A 20985-nucleotide genomic window follows, 5' to 3' on the forward strand; every position below is an offset into this window, starting at 1 on the left:
CCCTTCAAAAAGATTGTTTCATGTTGCCGATAGCTGCAGGACCATATGGCGGCCCAAATCTTCCCACCTCCACACACACCTTCCTGTACAAAAAGAATCACGAGAGATGATTTCCTCTTTCAATGTGTGCTGCAGAATGCAGCACATATAGAAAGAGAAAAAAACAAGGAGAAATGAAAACTTTTCTCCTCATGCTCCTCCCTTGGGGTTGGGTAGCATTCTGATGCATTTGCAGGTTTACGAAAGGTTGTAAATCTGAGAATACGGCAGAAGCCGAGGGTGTTGCGTAGGAATACCGCCAGCAACACCCATGGCACGCCTCTTTCACGCAAAGTGCTGCATGAAAAGGGGCCATATTTTTAAGGGCACGTAAAGCCATGCAGGGGGGCTTTACATGTCCTTGTGAATATGGGGCCGCAAAATTCGCCGCTGGTGGGTCACAAAAAGTGATGCACCGGCAGTGCAAGGGTTTCGTAAATAAGCCCCCAGGTTTTTGGTTGGAAGAGGTATGCATCCTGTCCAAGCAGGAACCACAATCCTAGTCAGGGTAAGTGTAGCACACACTAAGGGGCAGATTTACAAGCCCCTTGCAACACTTTTACGCCACTGTTGCATCACTTTTGTGACGCAGCAGCGTCGTAAACAATGCACCACAATGCAACACATTTACAACGTGAGGCATCTAGGGAGATGCGTCAAGTTGTATAATATATGCAGTGTGGGCATTCCCACACAGAAAAGCCTTGTAAAAGTGGCGCAGTGAAATCTACAAGATTTCACTGCTTCACTTCTACGATGCCACTGCGTCAAAACCTAACGCCTGCTTGAAGCAGGCATAAGGAGTGACGCAGCACAATAGGAATTGGCATTCCTGAGCAGTGTTGGAGTTATGTCATTCTTGGGACACAACTCCAGCAATCCTTTACCTTTACCCCAACAGATGGGTGACACATCTGTCAATCATTGCGGCATGATGTGCCGCATTGTAAATGCGACACATTCATGGTGGTGCAAGTTTTTTTTTGTGTGATGCAATGGAACTGGCACATCTCTGCTAATATGCGGAGATGTGTCAGTTCTTGTAAATCTGCCCCTCAATGTTTACCTGTGCTCGCTTTCTGGTAGCTAGGCACCGAGCAGTTAGGCTAAACCAAAGAGGCAATGTTTAAAGTATTTGTGCACACAGACACTTTTAGATCTGGGGGTCTCTAGTTGGCAATGGTATTCACCTTTGTCCAAATAGGGACCCTTACTTCTAAGTCAGGATAAGGGGGTTACACTCCTTAACAACCCCTGCTCACCCCTTTGGTAGCTTGGCATGAGAAGACAGGCTTATCTCACAGGCAGTGTGTTAAGCATTTGTGAGTATGCACAGTAATACAGTGAAAATACTACCGATGGACACTACACAGGTTTTATAAAAATAAGTATCCTTTATATAGACTTAAATACAAGACCACAAACAACAAAAATCGACAATACTACACTTAAGATCACTTAAAAGATGATTAAAGTATCTTAGTTCAAGTTGTTGGTAAATGCGACTAAGTTATCAACAAAGTACCTGGATGCGTAACACAAAGTGAACATAAGGCTCGAAAAAGGGGAGATGCGTCGGTTCTGTGACCCGGGGGAATGGTTGTGTTCTTCCTCAATGCTTGCGCAGAGTAGGGGACTCATCGTGAGCCTTACCGATGCGGAGGTGATGCGTCGATTCTCAGCTTGCAGGCCCGTTGCTGTGTGCAAGATGGCGCCTTGATGCGATTGCGAGAAGATGGCGCCCTTGATGCAGTGATGTGATGGCGATGACGCCCTGGCAGCCTTACAACGAGTCTGTACTCTGGAACTGCGACAGGCCCTGCGACACACTTCTCCGGTGATGCGATGGCTACTCTCGCGATGGCGTCACGCTTCTCCGGTGATGCGACAGCAGGCAGCTTCGATGAACACACGCTTCCAGGGAGATGCGATGAAGGCTCACTTCTCCGGTGTTGTGATGATTTCAGCTGCTGCGGCGACACACTTCTTCTCGATGCGTCGCGCTTCCAGGTCCCAGCGGCACGCAAGTGACTTGAGCCAGAATTCCCAGCCAGGAAATTCAGGAAGGAGCTGGAGGTGAGGTATTTTTGTCCCTGAGACTTCAGCAGGAGGCAAGCACAGTTCAAGCCCTTGGAGAATATTCTGTAGATGAAAATCCTTACAAAGTTCTTTCTCCTTTCCATTGGCAATGAAGCAACCACTGCAGGCCAACCCAGAAAACAGCACACTGGTAGAGGGGCAGTACAACTCCTGCAGCTTCCTTGATTCTTCTACTTGGCAGAAAGGTTTCTTGTCCAGAAGTGACCTAATTTCTTGAGATCAGGGTCCCAATATTTATCCCCCAAAATCCTTTGTTCTCCGAAGGCAGAGAGGCCTCTGCCTTTTCCAAACCAGTTACTGAGCACTCTGTTTACATGACTCTCTTCTTCTTTTCACTGTGCAGAGCAGAGACATCAGCCGCCTCACAGGAGGTGGAGCCAGCACAGGGGAGGAAAGATACAGATCTGGAGCACTTTGTTGACATGATTCCTCCTCTTCTTTCACAGTGCAGGACAGAGACATCAGACAAGCCACACAGGGTGGAGCCAGCATTGTAGAGGGAAGGCCCAGTCCTATTCAGGTCCCAAGTGCAACTCCTCCCTCCCATCTAGATGCAGATCTCTCTATTCACCACTGGGCTGCCCCAGCCTTGCTCCTGGAATTCCCCAGCCCTGTCACTCACATACCCAAACAAGGAATATACGACCCTGCAGTGGCAGGCCTGGATAGTTAGGGACGAAAATACCTACTTTCTAAAAGTGGTATTATCAAACACAGAATATTAAAACCAACTTTACTAAAATATGTATTTTATCATTCTGAGTTCAGGTATACTAAACTCGAATTTCTACCTTGTTCCCTGAGTCAGTTAGAATTATGAGAATGTAATAATCCAACTATCCATTCTGGCCTATAAGGCCAGGTAGCCTTCAATAGTGAAAAGCAAAAATTGCTGTAATTCACTATTAGAACATGCTACACACATCAGACCATGTCCTACCTTATACTTACAATGCACCCTGCCCTTGGGCCTACCATAGGGGTTTCTAATATGAATCAAAGGGAAGGTTTAGGGACTGGCGAGTGGGTGCACTTGGCCAAGTCGACATGGCAGTGCTAGACTGCACACATACCATGCAATGGCAGGCCTGAGACACACTTTACAAGCTGCTTCTGTGGATGGTACAACCAGTGCTGCAAGCCCTCCAGCAGCATTTGATTTACAACCCCTGAGCACACATGGTGCACTGTACTATGGGCTGACAAATAAATCAAATAACCCAATTATGGAATAAAGAATTAGTACATTAATTTAACATAGGGAGCACTTGCACTGTGGCCCTGATTACCAGTGGCACAGTGCCCAAAGCATAAATCCAGCAACAACATATCAAAGCAGAGGAGGCAATCCGTCAAAATGGAAGGGAGACTCACGCCAATGATGCCAGGTCTAACAGACACACTCACAGTAACACAGGGAAAACACCACAAAAGTACTTCACTCCAGTTTAGAAAACTAGCCAATATTTACCTGAGAAAAGCAAGACCAAAACAATAAGGGCCAGATGTATGACCATTGTGATTTGCGACTTGCAAATTACAACAAATTACTAGTCGCAAATTGCGAATCGCAAATCAAAATGTACAACCGTGTCTCAGACACTGTTTGCGAATCCCAATGGGGTCGCAAATTGCATGCCTCATGAATATTAATGAGGCACTCGCAATTTGCACCCCATTGGGAAAGGCTGGTCCTCCCAGGTATGGTGGCCTGCTGGGCTCAGCAGACCTTCATGTCTGGGACTGCTATTAAATAAAGCAGGTTTATTTTAAAAATGCAGCCCGTTTGCCTTAAAGGAAAGCGGGATGCATTTAAAAAAGAAACATTTAATATTTTCGTTTAATTTTTAATGGCAGGAAATGGTCTCTGGGAACCACTGCCTACCCCTAAAAAATATTTTACCCTGCATCCACAAAAGGGAAGTGCTAGGGTGGTAAACTGTGACTGTTTTGCGACTGCAATTGCGGTCGCAAAACAGTCTTCCATAGGGTTCAGACTCACTATTAGGAAGGGACACCCTTGGAATGCCCCTTCCTAGTAGCGAGTCGCTATTCCTATTTAGAGAGTCCCAAATCATTTGCAAGTCGCTAAATAGGGTTAGTACATGGGCGCATGCAAAAACAGTTGTTCATCTGCCCATAAAAATCCAATATACAAAAGTAGAAATCGGCAGCTCCAACTGAGGCAATCTGGTCATGCTTGACTGGCAAATCCAAAAGTTCAGTCCGACCATGATGGAACGTGGGCCGTATTCAGGAGTCACACAGAACCACTGACAGTACCTTAGATTTGTCAGAGACAGTAGACAATGTTTTGTGTAAATGAGGGGATGCGTCGCTGTTGAAGTTGACGCATCGTTTCTGAAGCAGAGCAATGTCAGCTCCGCATTTGAAGATCGTGGATGATGCGTTGTGCATTCAGCGAGCCGTGTCCATGACTTTGGTGCAGAAAGCTACAATGTGTCATAGGGAAATGCGCCGGTTCTGATCGGCACAAAGTCCTCGATACGCTGGATTCTTTGACTGCAGCACCAAACGCTAACTTCCAAAGGTCCAGGACTGGTTTTGGCAGCACGTTGCAGAGTAGGACTCACAGCAGAGGGGCCCAGGTGCTCCTAGCATTATGTAGGGGAAGCCTATAAGCAGTCTGTCATGCCTCTGTCCAGATCCCCTGATGTGGCTGCTTCTTGAAGCCAGCTCTGTCAAGGCGGCAACAATGGTGCCATATGCCTTGATCGATCTCTTGTAATAGCCAGTGAGGCTTAAAAGGCTTGCACTTCTGTCTGGGTCTTGGGGGTGACCAAGCCAGAATGGTGTTGATCTTTGGTTACAGGGGCTGGACCCTGCTGCCTCCTGCTTGGTGTTCCAAGTAAACCACAGAGCCCTGCTCTATCTGGCACTTACTGGCCTTGATATTTAGGCCTGCAGCACTTGATGTGGTGAAAATGGTTCTCCAAACAGGAGCAGAACACTGCAATGTCATCAAGGTATGCGGCACTGAAGTTCGTCAATCCAGCCAGGACCTGGTTGACCAACCTTTGGAAGGTGGCAGGGTTGTTCTTCAACCCAAAAGGCATGGCACAGAACTGATAGGTTCCTTCTGGCATTGAGAACTCTGACCTCTCTTGTGCTCTCTCGGTGAAGGCAATCTGCCGGTACACAGACGTTAAATCAGACTTGCTAAGAATCTTAGCAGCTCCAAGGCTATCAGTAAGGTCTACAGGTCTGGGCATGGGGTGTCTATTAGTCTGGGCCCATGGTAGACCACACAGAACCATTATTTGTGGTGGGGCAGCCTTGGGGACCAAACCACTGAGCTGGACAAGGTAATGTTGAAGTGCTCATTAACCCTGAGTACTAGTATCTTGCAAACTTCATTCTTGATGCTATTCTTCACTCTGCCAAACAACCTGTAGGTTTTGTGCTTAACAGGCAGGCTATGCCCAATATCCACATCATCAGTGCACCATTGGGTGACTCCTGGGGTGAGTGAGATCAAACATGCAAACTGTCCCAGTAACTGGGGATTCGGTTGATCTAGGGTCACAGTAGAGGAGAGGCTCACACCCTCTACTGACTCATACTGGTCTTTGGAAGACAGAAGGTCAGGGAGAGGTTCACTTTCCTCTTCCACCCCTCATCAGTGACCAAGGGCATGGTTAACTTAGACCTCTTGAAGTGAAGACTGATGTGATTCACATCAAGGACCCTCAAAGCATTCTTAGGAGTCTGCAAGTCCACCAGGTAGGTGACATCCCTCTTGCTCTCCTCTACCTCAAATGGCCCAAACTAGCTGTCTTGCAGAGCATGGGGCTCCATGGGCAGCATCACCCACACCTTTTGATCAGGATGAAACTCAACCAGAGTGGCATTGTGGTTCTACCAGCGTTTCATATCCTCATGGATAGCTTCCAGATTCTCCTGGGCAGGTTTTGGGAAGTGGGCTATCTAGTTGCAGAAGGCCAGCACGTAGCCAAGTACATCCTGGGGTGGCTTCCTGGGATCTGCCTCCTAGGCTTGCTTCACCAAACTGAGCTGTCCTCTGACAAGGTGCCCATACAGAAGTTCAGAAGGGCAGAAGCCAACCCCCTTCTGCGGCAAATAAGAGACATTGCAGTAGGAAATTCCACTTATGACTCATGGGTTTGGATAGACCCGTAAAGGGTACGGTTGAATATCTCAACTATCCAATTGTTTTGGAGGTGGTAAGGAGTGGAGAACTTGTAGGTTACTACACACTCCTTCCACATGCCCTTCATGTACAGGGACAGGAAGTTGATACTACCACCTCTGTATCCTGGCCACAGCAGGTGTACTCATTGTCCTCAGATTGATAGCTGATAGGTGTTATTATTAAATTAAATGCAGAATGCTTTTGTCACAAAATTCTTGATTCATGTGTTCCCTATGAATCATCCATAGGAACCCTGCTGAAAAAATACATGCACCTATACAGATCTAATTTTTTTTTTTTGGGAGGATGTTGCAGCTTTTATCATTTTGGCTTTTCAGTGTGTTACTCTTACAGGATTGATCAGAAAACCCTTGTTCATTAAGCATATGCTTCCGCCTGAGAATAAAATACAGATGGGATTGGTTACTGTTACCTGACAGCCTTAGGGTTTTCTTCCCTCAACTTTTTGTCATGACTCCCTCAATTTTTCTGACCTCGTGGTGCTGTCTTTAGGACTCTGTACACTTTACCATTACTTGCAAGTGCTAAAGTGCTTGTGCTCTCTCTCCTAAACATGGTAATATTGGCTTACCCAAATTGGCAGAAGTTACTGGTCCCTAGCAAAGTGCACTACATGTGCCTAAGGCCTGTAAATTATATGGTACTAGTGGCCCTGCAGGACTCATTGTACTACCCACCTGAGTAGCCCTCTATCAATGGTGCATGCTTGCCATTGCAAAGCCTGTTTGTGCAGTTTACACTGACCCTTCGACCTAGAAAGATAATCCTCTCATCAGGCCTAATCTTTCCCCTTTATTCATATAAATTACCCCTAAGTTAGGTCCAGCATAATCAAAGCAAGGTATGATGTATTTAAAAGGCTGGACATGTACTTTTAAGTTTTACATATCTTGGTAGTGAAAACTCCCAATTTTGTTTTTCACTACTGCAAGGCCTATCTCTCAGAAAGGATAACACTGGGATTACCTTATTAGATCTTTTAAGTGTAATTCCCAATTGTGATGAAATATATTTTTCAAGTTTTGTGTCACTTAACTAACAATTTAAAATCATAACTAAAGGTAATGTTTAATTTTAAATTACAGTTTAGCAAAGACCACTTTTAGAAAGTTGTCATTTACTTAGTTTAGCCATTGGGTGCCTGCGTCTCTGTTCAGTCTGGTTTGGGTGACAGTTGGGCTTTGTGTATTCCTCTAGACAGCAACACTCAAAGGTAGCTAAGGTGTGTCTTGAAGGGCCTTCCTGTGAGATGGGAGGGAGGAGCATGGCACAGCCTCACACTCACACCTGAATAGGCTGGGCCCTATGCACACACTAAGGGCTACATCACCCCCTGTAGTGATTCTGGAAAAGAGAAGGAAGATAGAACATCTGTGCACTTCAAAGCTTTATTTAAAGACCATCTACTTCAAAAGTACAACTGGGTATAAGTACAGGATCTCTGACACCATAACTTCAGTACACTTCTGGTCCTCTGACCACTCTGCTGTGCTGCTGAAAGGTTTGCCACTTTGCTGGATTTCTGCCTTGCTATGCTCTTGCCTTACTGAACTGCCCTGCTGCCTGCTGTTCCCCTGCCTGGGTTTGAAGAACTGGACCTACATCACTTGTAACCCATAATGATTGCAAGGGCTTGCCTCCTGTTCTAAGTTTCAGGGATATCAAAGACTTCAACTTCCTGCATATACATTTGGACTCCACAAGCTATGAGTCTGCCTTGCCAAATGGTGCCACCCCAGTCCTCGACCATTAGAAGTGAGGCCTCAGGTGCTTCTACAACCAGAACCCACACATCCTCATTTGAACTAACATATCTTCACCTTTACATGGATTGGAACTGCCGCAGCTTCGCATTTATCTGGATCGAACTGGCGCATCATCATCGAAGCATTGAACTGACCTGGAGCATTGCACTTGTAACCTGCTCATCGCCTTCAGACCAGGCACCTCACGCTTCGTCCCAGCACAAAACCACCATTGCATGGAGAATCTCGCTGCATCTTGCCAACTGCATGGCTAGAAACTGACCCATCATTTTAGAGGCACCTCGCATCTTTTTCTGAGTTGATGCAATCACGGATCAAGGTACCCAGTTCAGAAGGCCAAGTGGGTCCTGTACCCGGCCCACACTCCATCACGGTTGGCCTGAACTTTACACTTTACCCCGGTCCAGCACACCCAGATAACCCATTTAGGTGCATATTGCTTCTAAGTTCTATTTCACATTTATTCTTTAAAAATTCACATCCCAACTTCTACTTGTTTGATTTTTGTTTTTAAGTCTTGTTTTATTTCTAAAGGTAAGCTATTTTTTTCTAACCTTGTCTGGGGTCTTATTGTCATGTTTTTACTGTGTTACTGTTTGAAGTGTTGCTCAAAACCTTAATAAAGTGAAAACCCACCACAATACAAATCGCAAACCAATTTAGAAAAATAGAGTATGTTTTAATAAATATTTGTCAAGACAATGACAATCCAATTAGTAGAACCAGAGTTATGAATTTTCAACGTTTTTAGTTAAAACTAGCAGCTAAAAGATCAAAGCGCTAATCGCAGACATCGAGTCACAGCAAGACCGGGTGAGGTTGGAAAATATGGCTGACCACGAAGGAGCGCTGTTCAGATGAAAGAAAGGGAGTGGGTCAGTCAGCACATACCTTCGGAATTAAAAACATTTCGGAAGAAAAGTGTCTGAGAAGATAAAGTTTAGTGGCACAATTCTGCAGGATGTGTCCAAAGAGGGAACATCATTGTTGGATAGTCTTGGGTCGAAGGTGCAGTGAAGATTTCTATGTTCGGGCTTAGTCCTTGAAATGAAAGTAAAAAATTTGCAGTAGAACGAGGCAGAGGGCTTTACCCATAGAAAATTCCACGAGGATGAATAACTCTTTTTCGAAGGACTGGTGAAAAGGATTTGCTGCTGCAGAGAAGAACGGAGCAGGAGAAGCAGTGAAGTAAAAAAATGATATGTGATGCACCTCTGGCAGAAGCCTTTAGTGTCTCTGTGACTCTGAACAAGTCTCTGGAGGTCCTGGAACAGTTGAAAATCTATTCCTTGTCTCCAGGCTGAAGGTAGCGGAGCAGCAAAGCAATCAGGGCAGAAACCAGCACGGCAACAGCAGATCGGTTTCCTTCCAGCAGCACAGCAGTACCTCTTCCTGGCAGAGTATCCGCAGGTCCAGAAGTGTACTGAAGAGAAGTGTACGGAAGAGTTGGTGTCTGAGGCCCTATATTTATACCTGGTGCCCTGGTTCTGAAAGATGAGAGAAGCTTCTAGACAGAGGCTTTGAAGTGCATGGAATTTCCTGACTCTCCTGCAGTGGGTCCAAGCTGGCTTCAGTAACATTGGTAGGTCATTAAGCCCTTTGTGTTAAGGCAGAGCACAGTCTGTTCAGTTGCAAGTAGGGATGTGCTCAGTTGCGCCCCCATCTTGCGAGCATATGGCCCACTCAGGCACACCTAATCCCTCTATTGTGTGACTGTCTGGGAGGAATTCACAAAGTCAAACTGTCATTTACACTCAGTCATGTGACCCAGGCCAGGCTGCAGGCACAAAAGGACAAGGGAAGAAAAATGGCAACTTCCTAAAAGTATGTCAAAACATTTGGTTCACTCAGGGACATTTTTTCAAAGCTGAATAACACAGCAACTAAACAATAGATATATAAATGTACTAAAATAATTAGATAGATTAAATTAAATGCCCTTGCCAGATAACTAAAACACACTGTAGATATGGATATTTTGTTATATATAAATCCTAACCTTGGAACAATCACAAAATCATAGTTAAGAATCCGATGAAAAATAACAAGTCAAAAAGATTATGGTGCAAACAAAACAAATGATAAAAACCAATACAAGACAATAAGCTGCAAATAATAAACACTGAATGCCAATAATACATGAAAAGGATAAAAATATTTAGCAATAAACACAAATTCTTTAAACATATCAAGCAGTCCATATTACAGATCATTTGGTGACGTTTCAGCCCATGTAATAAAAATTAACCAATCCATCATCAGGACAAGTTGTAAGGAAGACTTTTAAGAAAGACGCCTAAAAAAGATAAGGAAAGAAGAAAATCATTACAGGTGTGCAGACAAGGTAAATGTGGAAACCCATCGTTTTTAATTGAGATTGTAAGGCTTCCACCTACTAAGGGAAGTCTTCTTGAGAGGTGTGAAAAAGCCTTTAATTGCTTCAATTTTCTTAGTATTCTTCAACTAAGCAAGACGCTGAAAGTCCGGTTGAAGTACTAGGAGCCATTATGTTAGTGTACCACACAGCTATCAGTTTCTTCAAAGGCATTGGTATTTACTGTACGCCCACTTTTTTCATTAATTACTCTTGAATGGGTTTGTTCTCCATCCTTTTGTCCATTTTCTGGCATGTAGTAGTGCTGGCATTTTTAAAGTATTGTGTTTCAGTTTATACCTGCTAGGCTAGTGGAGTCAGTGGCCCCCTTTTTCCTGGTGTATCAGTCTGTTTGTTCAGGAGTCATAGGAGGAAATTTGAATTAGATTTAACCAGTGAGACCCACTGGGGAAATTCCCAACATTGCTTTCTGTTTAGAATACCTGGTGATGCTAATTCTTCTTTTATAATCTTCTATATCTTTGTTTTTTGAAAATGTATATATTCTTTATAAAAGTAATATGTCTGGAAAGGCTTCGCACATCCGAATGGGTCTACATAAGGGCTGGACAGCCCTTCTTAATGCTCTCTAAGCCTTCCAGCTACAACTCCTGAAGCCCTGCAGAAAGGGTCAAATTCTGCTAAAGATCCACTATAATTACATATCTAGGGTTGCTTGATATGTTACTAGGTTACACCCATTCACTCACCGATGGACAAATAGCATTTGTGATGAAGTGTGATCATTTGACTGTGTATGATACTGTGGTTGAAGCTCTGCTAACTAACACATTTGTGTTAGTCAACTTCCTAGAGTGGGAGGCTACACAGATTGACCCACTACTACAGATTCCAAATGTCCATTGTAAGTTAGATCAAAGCACTAGACAACATACCTTTGAGAACACCAACAACGCCATAACTTGATGCTCACTGAAAATCGGATATATGATTACTAGGGTTAAGTGGGACTGCATATTTATTATTAATAATAATAGGTGAGTTGTTCAGTTAATAATAATCATTACAAGCAAACAAAGTTTTCCAATTGAAGACATGAAATCAATGACATTTCTATATCAACACAATAATTAACCAATTTAAATAAAAGTACCTAGTCAAAATGTCTTTGTTTTTGAGTCAATAAGCAATTAAAGGTTCATCATTTTGCAATTCAACTGAGTGTGTGCGGCCATCAAGCACTGAATTACGGCCTGTCTACATGTGCGTAGATGTAGTGAATTAAAATGGTTTCTTAGCAGTTTTCTTCGCACTCCTGTCAGAATGGGACATATGCATAAAATGTGCTTCTGTGTTTCTTCTTTATTTACACATAGTCTGAAAGACTGTGCAGGATAAATTTGCTTCCATGGAGGGATGAAGGGGCATATTACCAAGCAATAGCGATAATTATCGCTATTGCTTGGTTAGAGACAAAAATTTACCGCTGAGCTGCGGCGATTTTTATCGCAGATAAACCTTGGTATTACCAAGGTTTATCGCAAATGCGATAAAAATCTGCCGCAATGCATGAATATTGCTGAAAAGTCCGCGATATTCATGCATTACCGAGCTAATGCTCTTAGCCATGTTATCCACCTCCCATCGGATAACATGGCTAAGAACTGCTCAGGGCAGGTGTTAGCTTTTGGAGATATTCGCGCTTAGAGCGAATATCTCCAAAAGTTGGTAATAGGAGATAGCGATGTTAGCGACTGTTTCCAGTCGCTAACATCTTGGCACGCCGACTTTGCATGTCATTAGTGATAAATATCACTGACATGCAAAGTGGGGCCCAAGATGGTCGCTATCTCCTACTAACTGTCGCTAACTGGTGTAAGTGACAGCTAGGTAATAGGGAGATAATTTTATCTCCGCTTTCTTGGTTTTTAAAGCCAAAAAAGCGGAGATAAACCCCCTTGATAATATGCCCCGAAATCCTTTGTTGGGTAACTTCCCAATTTATATAAATGTGATTTTAGTTTAACATGTACATAGAAGGGCGTTTTTAGATATTGGTATTGAGTACATTTGGTGTCCGAGAAAGACCCCATCCTGCAGTTTGGTCTTTACCTTGCAGAAAGGAGCACCTCTTAACTGCTTTTTTAACTACTCCTTTAAAAGACGTTTCCCATAAGTTATTAGGTTGGACAAGGATTCAACCAGGGATCCAGACCATGATTTAAATACTTTTTCCCTATTAATTTCTGTCCATTCAAAATGCCCAAGTTTGTGCGATGAAAGATCTTTCATCTTTTTGCAAGATATTAGTAAGGCTCTTTGGGGAGCTAGTTCTTGTATGAGGAGAACAAACTCAAGACAAATCTGTGACTGTATTTAGTGGGAGTTTAAATACCCCTCTATAGGTTTTTGTTTCAAGAGTACCTAGTGGTGTAGAGTCTTCCCTCTCAGAATTTATGGTCGATAACATGGTTTAGGTGTTAGTTTACTCCATATGACATTTTTGATGAGTTCGAGAGATTGGCCTTGTAGTTTATTAAAAAGTGAGATAAAAGCAAATAAAAGAAATCTTACCTTTGCTTTTATTGAACCAAAGTGTAAGTTGAAATTGCAGCAACTGTTTCAAGGTGACCACCACATATCTGTCGGCAGTCACCTTGCTCAATTCATGATTATGATACCACTTTAGGCTCTTTTCTTTTGACTAGGCTTTATGGCCAAAAGATTGTACTTTTTTTTTAGGTCCTGGTCAAGTTTTCTTATTTAGCTTATAATATTGCAGAACTGTCACCCAATTTTAATATGTCACATGAGTTAGAGTAAACCAATTCTACTTCCCAATGGAGTGGGGATGTGATTCTTATATTTTGCAATGTCAGATATAATTTTTGCCCTGACATTTTGCTAAATGCACTCTTTGGGACAACAAAACCTGCACACAATGGTGTTTTTGCTGCATGCATTCCCATCAAGAATAGACAAAGCTGGGAGATTTGTAATAGTCTTGCTTCCAGCACGGAAGCTTGTTTGGCTTATAGGAATGAGGCCTGCAGCTCCACCCATATCTCTAGATCCTTCTCAAGTAAACTGACGAAGAACTTGGCCTCGCCATCAATGAGGTCTATTAGTCAATAATTGGCCGGATTCTTGAAATACCCCCTTTGGAGATCGAATGCAGAACAGTCTCCCCAGGAGTCAGTAATTCAATTAGTTGGCAAACAATTGTTAATTAGACTCAAGGATATGAGACCAAAAATCTATATTTGATTTGAATAGTTCATTGGGAATGGCATTTGCTCAGGGAGTAGATTTAGCTTTTGCAATTACCATGTGTATCCCTGTCTTGATGTAATTAATACATTTTGTGTCACACTGCTCTTATTTGTCTGTTATCTAACTTCAGATCGGGCGGGGTGCCATACAACGTCCTGCACCACTATATTTGTTGTACCAGAGAGGATTGCTACCTCCACACTAAGGTCAAAGCAGAGTCCAGATACATGAAAATGGTCTAGAGACTAATTGTTCTTGTTAAACTCTCTATGCACAAGCATACAGAATAGTGGGAGCAGTAACCAAGCAGTACCATTGCCAGTGAGTCTGGAATATGGTGCCATGCTTGAACAAAGGGCTATGGTGTAATTGAGAAACCTATTTTCCCACAAACCTTCTATTGATGGATTAGAATATTGCACACAATTCACAGAGTATGAGGAGAAAAAAGGAAGATTGAGCGAGAGAGAGATAAAAGGAACAGACACAGGTCCCATTAGTCAGCTTCTTCTAGAGTTATCAGTTTGACAAAAACAGAGCAGGCGATCAATAAACTATTATCAGCATTTTCCAGTGCTTACCAAACTCCTAAGCACCTTGAGCTGTTACTAGATCCCATCCCATCTGGGATACATATGAAGAATTCCCAGGCTGCCCAAAAATGACGCAACTTCCCAATGAGAGCTAGTGATTGTTACAAACAAAGAAAACCCTGCCTAAGTCCCTGCTAAGCATAAGTAATTGATAAGGCACAAAATAAGAAAGGTGAGCGAATGGGATATCGAGTGCATGGAAAGGAAAGCCACACAACTCAAGGAAAAGTTGTCAGGCAGCTTCTGCGTGAGTGCAAGAGACTCAAACACTAATGGATTTCCTGAGCTAGAAGTGATTACAGATGGGTTGACAGTTTAGTTTATTGACTTAGTTTCCATTTCCTATCTTCATAGATTTGGTGCAACCTATTTCTCCTGTTTTGTGCAAGTGTATAAGAGACAGTACTCTATCCTTTCTACTCCTCCATGTTTTCTGCTTTCTTTCTCTAAGGGCAGGGTTATCCCTTCCCATTATGTCAGCCAGATGCTTCCTATTGTTTTTGACAGTGCCACTTCCAGAAGGTTCCCTCATGATAGATTGTTCGATGTCTTGAGTTATCAGAGCAGCAGATGTAAAATTCTACAATCAAAGGAGGGGCATGTGTAAAGGAAGCAGGTTTTCAGGAATGCTTTGTTTGTCATTACCGTTCCAAACAACAAGATATATTTCCCTAAAAGAGACATACACCACGAACACTACTACCGGTTGGATTTGCCACTTGTCAGATAACTGTAACCTAGCTACTAATACCACTATGAATTCTAGGATCTGAAGGGACATAGAAAGGTAGGGACATACTTTTGGTCTGTGCCTGACATAAACAAGCATGTGGTGGGTAACCAAATACTATGTTGCTTCTTATAATGAGGAACAGGCTGTTTGTGGATATCTGCTGATTTTTTATACGCTATTTGGCTCACAAATGTTGTTGGGATTTCCTGATAGTTCAATTGTGGTGTAATAGTTGAGATCTTGAAATCATCAGGGAAAGGGTAATATTGTCAGTTAGTCCATGTGAATGAAATCTCCAGGAGAAGTCTCCATTGAACTGCAATTACAGCACCAGTTTGTTTAATCAATTCTTCCCAACAATGAGCCCAACAATGAGCTATAAACTGAGAGCTTCTGACAGTGATGATTTTTAACAGGAAGCTCATGAAGTCAAAAGGTGTGCCCCAGAAGGATTTTCAGCAGTTTTATTTTGTGGGCATTTTATGAGGAGTATGAAATCTTCCACATCACCCTATGGGAATTTGTCTGGTAATGTGGGAGCATGTGTGGGACATTGGATCTGCCTTATCTACTTACCCACATTATCTCTGCCCTACACCTAAGTTCAGTTCAGTTGGTCTTTATTGCGCTATTTCACAATAATTAAAGACACATTGCAGTACATAAAAAAGGTTAAAATTCGAATTCAAAAGACAACGTTACGATTAAAAAGATTTGGAGCATAAAATTAAAAATGCTAAAAATATTTAGAATTTAAAAAAAAACATTTATCCTTTGATAGTAATATACAAGTGATCCCTGCAGTATTCCATATTACACGTGGTTGTAAACACCCCCATGATAGATAATTAATAATGCAGGATTGGTGGGCATCTGAGGCTCCCCAATAAGATATATAGCACTTAGTGATTATTAGGAAGTGGGAATAGCTAAAATCGTCAAATTATTCAAGTCAAGTCAAAAGATACTTTATTTCGGCCTCACGAGACCTTAAAAGCACGAATGAAACAATTACAAATTCATTACGATTTATCAATATAACATGTTTTTTATACTCGGGAAACATCTAAAAAGTTAAAAAGATGAAAAATTAAATAGCTTGGAAGGCATTAAGTATCTCGATCAGAAAATACAAAGTCAAAAAAGATCACACTAATTAAAATGCGGTGTCCGGGGTTTTTGGAAAGTGCAGAGGGTTGGCAGTTTAAATTTGTACTTTCTTTAGAACTGCACAACGAGCACTACACATTAAGAACAAGTAACGGGAGACAGAATAAACAATTGGCATGCCAGTGTCATATTTTAGGATTCTATAGGCCTGTAGGCAATGGGAAGTTCCAAGTTTCCTACAAAGCTGTCTTAACCAACGAGTCCTTATAGCCGTGTAGGTAGGGCAGAAAAACAACACATGCAAGTTGGTCTCCTTACAGTTTATGCAAGACGGACAATCTTTCGCCTGACTACACCCCACTTATAGGTAACAGCACGTTAGAGTACGCCATGCCTGAACTGCATGTAGAGTTTTTTAGCTAGGGAGGGCTGTATGTCATTGATGCTAGGTACTAGGAGGTACTGGGGCACCTCAGGAGTAAATTGATATGGTGATCCTTAAAAAATTTTAGCAGGACTTTTCTTGGTGTTACCGAAGAGCTTTCTTCCAGGTTAATCCATAGGTCTCTCATTCCAATGGCTACAAAGGAGTTCTTAATGTAGGTGAGCCAGGAAATTTTGCTTGCCCCCCTGAGATTGGCCACCTGCCTCAATTCCTCCTTGTACGTAGATAACTCTGGGGTACTCCATAGGCGGCGCCAGTAAAGTAGGAGTCTGAGCGCTACCCTCTGTGCCATTGGGCTCATGCCCAGGTCCAATCGGAGTTGAGTTGAAGGGGTGCTATTAGGAAGACTCACCAGCTGTCTAAGGAATTCATTTTCGATTCTTACAAGTTGTTCGGTTGGCCTTTGGCCCCAAAATTTGGCATCATACATGCCAGCCACTCTAACTTGCGACTTATAAATTTCCAACACCGGCCCCAGCAACTGACGTACGCACTTCCTCTGCTGTTTCGCAAGGCCCCCTGACATTTGCGTCAGCTTGAGACAAACCTTCTGATTTGATCACCCCACTCCATATTCTCGTTGAGGGTTAGGCCCAAATAGCCACAAACAGAGACTTTCTCTAAAAATTCGCCGGCTAGTTGTGGATTGTGACCCTTTGAGTGGCCTGCATTGAACACCATGTATTTTGTTTTCTGGGTATTTATTTCAAGGCCCCTGTTCGTGTAGAATAGAAAAAAAATAACCAGTGCCCTTTGAATAGCCATTGGTGATTTTGACAGCAGGAGCATGTCATCTGTGAACATCAAGGCAGGTACCTTGCGGCCCGCTAGTTTTGGAGCGTCTAAGTCCCCTCCAGCTGCCAAAGCTCCCACTAGGCCATTTATAAAGAGACAGAAAAGGGTTGGGGCTAGGACACACCCCTGTCTCACACCTCTCTCTATGGGTATGCGATCAGTGAGTTCTCCATTCTTTTCAAATCTAATTTGGGCAAATTTGTTCACATGCAATCTTTTCAGGATCTCAAATAAGTACGGAGGCACCCCTAAATCATTTAGGATAGCCCATACTTTTTCTTTAGGGACTAGATCAAAAGCCGATTTCAGGTCCACAAAGATCATGTAGAGACTGCCACCCAACAAGATTACTGTTTTCCAGTGCAGTAATTGCAACCTGAAAACTCGATCAATTGCGGACGTTTTTGTAGCAAAACTAGCCTGATAGGAGGTAAGAATGGAAAACTCCTCCATCCAGTTCTGCGATCGTTCCAGGAGCACTCGGGCAAAGATTTTTTGTGCAACATCAATGAGAATAATGGGCAGATAATTTGCAGGAAGGGGGGGTGAGCCCTTCTTCAAAATAGGGATCATTTCAGCCCCTAGCCATGTTATGGGGATCTCCATTCCCTGTAATATAGCATTGAATATGCTCCAGTGATATGGGGCCCAAACACTAGGTTCATTGTGGTAGAGGTCACCTGGGATCTTATCTAGCCCCGGGGCCTTAGCAGTTATTACTCAGGCAATTGCGTCTGTTACCTCTTTTAGAGAAATTGCCGTAGTTTCCTAGCTGACTAGATGTGTGAGGGAGGTGAAGGTTTTGGTTTGCTCAAGACTACCCTCTTCCCTGGAGTAATGTGACTGAAAGTGTGCCCTCCAGACCTCAGCGCCCAAGTTTGGTTTGAAAGCATGATTATCCTCTTTTGTGTCCGAGCTTATGATTTTCCAAAAGGTCCTCATGTCCCTCCTGTTTAGAGCATCTCTCAGGCTGTCCCACTTTTCTGTTTCCCACTCCTTCTTAGCTTGTTTAATTTCATGTTTATATAGTATCCTGTTACCCTTTATCGCCAGCTTATCATTGCTTTTAATGGCTGTCAGCAGGTTTCTCTTCACCTTACAGCATTTGCCATTGTACCAGGGATGTCATTAGTATTATTTTTACAAAACTGTCCTCCAGAGCCGCCACTAAACCGTGATGATTTTCTGCTATTTTACTGAGGGCGCGGACAGAATCTCCGGACTCACCTAGTTGAATTGCAACCTCCAAATAAAGCAAGATTGTTTAGTAAAGTGAGGATAATCGATTTTGGGATTCACATAGGGTGCCTCATCTTACTCTCCTCCTGCAACTAGTAATGATTGGCCCTGATGTTTTCAGCGATTGGTCCTTAAGGACTTCTCCAGTATATGGAGAGTCCAATTCTAGGATCAGCGCATTATGATCACTATCGAGTCTAGAAACAATATTAAAATCCACCAACCGATGTCAAGGTTTAGTGTTCACCCTAATATAATCTAGTATTGAAGGGGAACCCAACCTGTTATAGGTGAAATGTGCCTGACTGTCAGAGTTAGAACGCCCTTTACACGCCCTAAGCGAGTGATTAAGGGTTAGGGTGTTCAACTGAACGACTAAATGTGTCCATGCCCGTACTGGCTGTGCATTTGCCACTGGAATGGCCCAGCTGCAGGTCCTTGTCATTTGGTTCATCAGCGTCCCGGTCCTTCAGTGGTTCGCACTGACAGTTAAAATCACCAGCCAAGATCACTATGTCATAATCAATGACTTTGGATATGAATGATGATAGTTTGTCAAGGGTGGAAGACTCTAGCCCGTATCTGAATGGCCGTGAGTATACATTGATAAGCACTAACCCATGCCTGGCTGGAGAGCTCAGAATAACACATAAAATCTAAAGATTATTCCTTCGGATGTCCCACATCCAACTAAGGAACTTTGCCATTGCTATTACTATGGCCTCACTTGTATCTGTTTTCAGTATACGAAGCACGGTTTTGCATGATCTTGTGCCGAGATTTAAACAAATCGGCTTGAGCCATTTGTCTCTAGGGCTCTTATAAGCAAAATAGACTCATCCATCAATTGACATGAGGAGCATTTGGTATCTATTACATTACACGATTTTGTTGTAAACGTTTTTATAGGGAGGGAGCCTACTCTAAATTGATGTAGCAGTTTTCTGTCACATGATCTAGTAATAAAATCATGATATGCTACAAACCTTGTTTCATACTTATGCTCCATATATAAGCCGGTACGGGAGTTTTCTTGGACCAATGACATAGACTTAAGGTTAGCCATATTCCAAATATGCTACCCTAAAATAATTTTTTGAAGGGAAGGAACGACCCTCTGAATCCACCCACAAATGGCTAAGTCCCATGTCACCCAGTGTACACTTGATCTTCTGTAATCATTTAATTCTACACAACAAGTCTCTTTCCCTTATATATTTTAGTGCATTTGCATATGGTAAAAGCTCCGGAATAGTTCAGAGCCTTCTCCAATATGCTATGGGTATGAAGCGAGCTATCTCCTCAAGTGCAGTGCAGCCCAAATCTAAAAGCAGTGGTTTGAGGGTGGTATATTGTGGCAGACTAGTTAGTGATCTCAGTAACTTATTTTGAGCCAAAACTAATGGTGTTCAGCTAGCTCTGCACCATATAGTATTGATGCCCTGGTTTTAGCATTATAAATCGTTATTGCGGCGCTTACCGGTTTAGTTTGAGGAAGTCGATGCCTCTTCAATAGGACTCTTGCAATTGGACATGCCTAAGAGCCAGTAAATCCATCTGAGGTTTCCAATTTAACCTCTTTTCCAAAGTAACCCCCAGATATGTGAAGGTGTCAGTTTGTTCCAAGAGTGCATTATTCATAGCTACTCTTCCTTTCAATATTTTGTGTGTGTGTTGAACCATGAACTTGGCTTTGTCTACATTTACTTCTAGCTTGTTGTCATTGCAGAAGACTGTAAATCTGTCCTGGGCTGGTTGCAGACCTTTTTGGGTTTTGGACAGTATTAGGGTGTCGTCTGCAAACATCAATAGTGGTAACTTTCTGCAGGCTAGGAAAGCATGGGCTTAAAATCCGTTTCGGGGCGAGTTTGCGGATTTTTGACAATTTCATGAATCGCGCGAATTTACACAATAATTCGCAAATTCTCAAGCTACGAATTATTTTGCTTGGTCGCGCTTGAAAAATACAATATCACGCGCGCAGCGATGTCTTACTGTGATTCTGAGTCCGCCGAGTTGTTTTTCTTCAGGTTTTGCGTGTGCGGCGCCATTTTCAATTCTTGCTGTGTGATCGCGCGAGAGTTTTTGGAACGCAATTACGTTATCGTGGCTTGCCATCTTGCACGACGAGAGTTTGACAATGCGAGTACGTCATAAAAGCCTGCGACGGCGCACAGCTGACTTCCGGCGGGAGATTCAAACAGCTCGCGTTCCCGAAATTGCAAAAATTGCAATTCTGCACAAGAAATCCACCGCAGGAAGCATGAACCTTGTGAAAATGATGATTTTGATCAGAATAACTCCTCAGATTGACATTTGACTGCACTTTTTGGTGCAGGAGTCCATTTTTTGGGGTGGGGAG

The sequence above is a fragment of the Lissotriton vulgaris genome, chromosome 3_1 (genome assembly GCF_964263255.1).
Source record: "Lissotriton vulgaris chromosome 3_1, aLisVul1.2, whole genome shotgun sequence".
NCBI classification, from domain to species: domain Eukaryota; kingdom Metazoa; phylum Chordata; class Amphibia; order Caudata; family Salamandridae; genus Lissotriton; species Lissotriton vulgaris.